We start from the raw sequence: 3,208 nt of genomic DNA on the forward strand, positions 1-3,208 counted from the left end.
CTGGGGCATCTTTAAATGAAGATGTTACTTCTTTTTCGGTGAAAATAAGTTTATTGTGTAAGCTTTAGAGCATGTGAACGCATTTTACATGCCTCACACCCCCTGGCCTCGTGTAGCAAGCAGCCACACCCACCCGCTCCTGCTGGTTGTTATCATGATAATTATCTGGCATCCCAGATAATTCTTATATTCCTCTATTATTATATAGACTAGAGGCCCGGTGCACGAATTTGTGCACGATTGGGGTCCGGCTGGCCCACCCCAATGGGGGCTGATCAGGCCTGGGCTGGTGGGTGGGGCGGGGGTGGGAGGTTGGCCACCAGCCCCACCCCCAATTGGGGTGGGGGTGGGGTGATTGGGGGCAGGGCTGGCCAAGAGGAGGGGCTGTGGGTGGTTGGGAGGGCCGATCAGGGCCCCCATTGGGCTGGTTGGCTGATGCTGTGTGCCTCATAGCAACAGATCGTTCCAGTTGTTCTGGTCATTCCACTGTTCTGGTTGCTTGGCTTTTAAATATATATATATGTATAACCCATGGACAGGGACAACATGGTAGTGAAGACCTGGTGGGGGGTATGGGATGGGAGGAGGGGGGTAAGGGGGAAAATGGGAGATATTTGTAATACTATCAACAATAAAAATATATTAATAGTCCTAACCGGTTTGGCTCAGTGGATAGAGCATCAGCCTGCAGACTAAAGGGTCCCAGGTTCGATTCCAGTCAAAGGCATGCACCTTGGCTGTGGGCACATCCCCAGTAGGGGGTGTGTAGGAGGCAACTGATCGATGTTTCTCTCTCATCGATGTTTCTAACTCTCTATCCCTCTCCCTTCTTCTCTGTAAAAAAATCAGTAAAACATATTTTCAAATAAAATAAATAAAAATATATTAATAAAAAATATAAGGATTTCCAGATTGAAAGGGGCTAGCACACCAACAAGAAAAGATCCACACAAAGTCAGATTGTCAGTGAAATTTAGTAACATCAGAAAGAAGAAATGATCCTAAAATCTCCAAAAGAACAGACAAGCAGACTAAAACTGCTTGCAAAGAGTCAGGTGTTAAATAGCATCAAACTCACAATAACACAGGAAACTAGATGGCAATGGAGAAATGTTTTAAAAGTTTGAGGCTAAATTATTTCCAACCTAAAACATTACACCCAGAAAGAGTACCAATTATTTCTGATATACAAAGGCTGAAAAATTTTACCTCCTATGTATATTCTTTCTTGGTAAACTATTAGAAAATCTACTCCACAAAAATAATGAAGTAAATGAAGAAAAAGGAAGACTTGAGATACAGGAAATAGAGGATTTAGGAGACTAAAGAAATTCCCAAGAGTTAATGAAAGAATGCTCCAGAATGACAGCTGTGCAGCAGCCCTGGATAGCAAGTCCATATTTGAGCAAGAAGATTGAGCCATGGGAGAGAAATCTTCAGAGAGGGGAATAGGGAGTTGTTTGATTTGCTGAAATTAACTTTTGGAAAAGTTATTTTTTAGTTGTTTGATATGTTACAGCATTCAAATATATATATATGATAGATACGCAAATAAAATAATAAAAAAGGCAATTATTAATTTTAGAAAAAATAAAAAGTTGTACAATAAAGGAAACAAAGCATTCTACCTGAATGAGCACAAATAGAAATTTCACTCGGGAAGATGGAAGAGGGGGAGTGGATATCAAGTTGACATTGTCTAGAATTCATAACCCAAGAAACTATTATAAATATATTACTAAGTGAAGAAGCAAATAAAAGAATTTAATTTGGCTGCCTCTTAGTATCAGTTTGGGGGTGAAGAGGAATGAGAGGTATGTTGTTATTCAACGAGACTTTTTTTTATTGAGATGTAATTGACATATAACATTCTATTAACTCCAGGTGTATAGACTTTAAGATATTTTTAATTTCAAAATACATATGGTCATGTACTACCTTATAAATAAAAAATAAAGATAAATAAGATATTTTAAAAAGGTTCATCTTGGGTAGACAGTTGATCAGATGCTACTATCTTTCAGAAGCTGCTTCTAGAATCCCATTAAGTGACTCCAACCTAATGGTTAAAGACTACAATTTGCTCTTTAAAAAACATCCTCACCAAGCCAGTGTGGCTCAGTGGCTGGGCGTTCACCCATGGGCCAGGAGGTCGTGGTTCGGTTCTTGGCCGGGCTCCATGCCAGGTTGTGGGCTATATCTCCAGTGGGGAGTGTGCAGGAGGCAGCTGATCAATGACTGTCTCTCATCATTGATGCTTCTCTCTCTCCCTTCCTCTCTCTGAAATAAATAAAAACATTTTTTAAAACAATCCTCAGTTTAGAAAGTTAAATCTAATGCCCCAAACATATAGAAAAGAAGCAGAAATAATTAAGGGTAGAAGATAGTCAATAGTGGAAGAGAGGAAAGTGAAAGAAGAGCACACCAATTAGAAAAAAAGAACTGAAAAAAGAAGTAAACGTTTAAAGCTCAAGAATTGTGCAGTTTCATGCATTCAGTAGAAACTGGGAAAGAAGTCACATTTCAGAGACCTATGCTGGCCACTCACAGGCACAAACAGAAAGCAATTGAAGGAAAAGAGTTAATGCAGGCAACTAACGCCATTTTTAAATTACTAGTAATTGATTTGAAACTAGTTACTAAAAACTTTAAAGTGTTGTTGTTTTGAGCTTTAGAAAAGAGACCCATGAAAAGTGTATCTAAAAGAGCCTGAAAGTTTCTTTCCAGGTATAACAGGGATTCCCATGCTGGAAAGCAGGCTTCTTTGGGACAGAGGGGACAGAGGGCAAATGAAGATCTGAGAAAAAAGTTATTCAGAAAGATTTTTTCCACCCCAAAATTAGAAACTGGCTTTGACTCTGAATTAAGACTCCTTTCCATCTTCTATACTTCAATAACTATTTGTGTTGCATACATTTCCAAATGTTTTGAGTTTCTGGATAAAATGATATTAAAGTCTCACTTCCATTATGTAATGCATTGTGAGATTTGAAAGCTTATGCAATACTATGGACACTGTAGGTCACAGGTAAATCATTGTAAAACGGAAGATGCCATTCTGATGCCACCATTATTTATAGTACACTAGATTTAAAGACCTTTAATCAGTGAGAAAAGAAGAAAATTGCATTATCTTTTTATAAGGCAAGTGTAGACACTGACGTCCAGTTTCACAATTCATACAGTAATTTAGTTTTAAATTATTTCT

The sequence above is a fragment of the Myotis yumanensis genome, unplaced genomic scaffold (genome assembly GCF_028538775.1).
Source record: "Myotis yumanensis isolate MYYU_CA2020_CCGP unplaced genomic scaffold, mMyoYum1.0.hap1 SCAF_1, whole genome shotgun sequence".
Classification (NCBI taxonomy): domain Eukaryota; kingdom Metazoa; phylum Chordata; class Mammalia; order Chiroptera; family Vespertilionidae; genus Myotis; species Myotis yumanensis.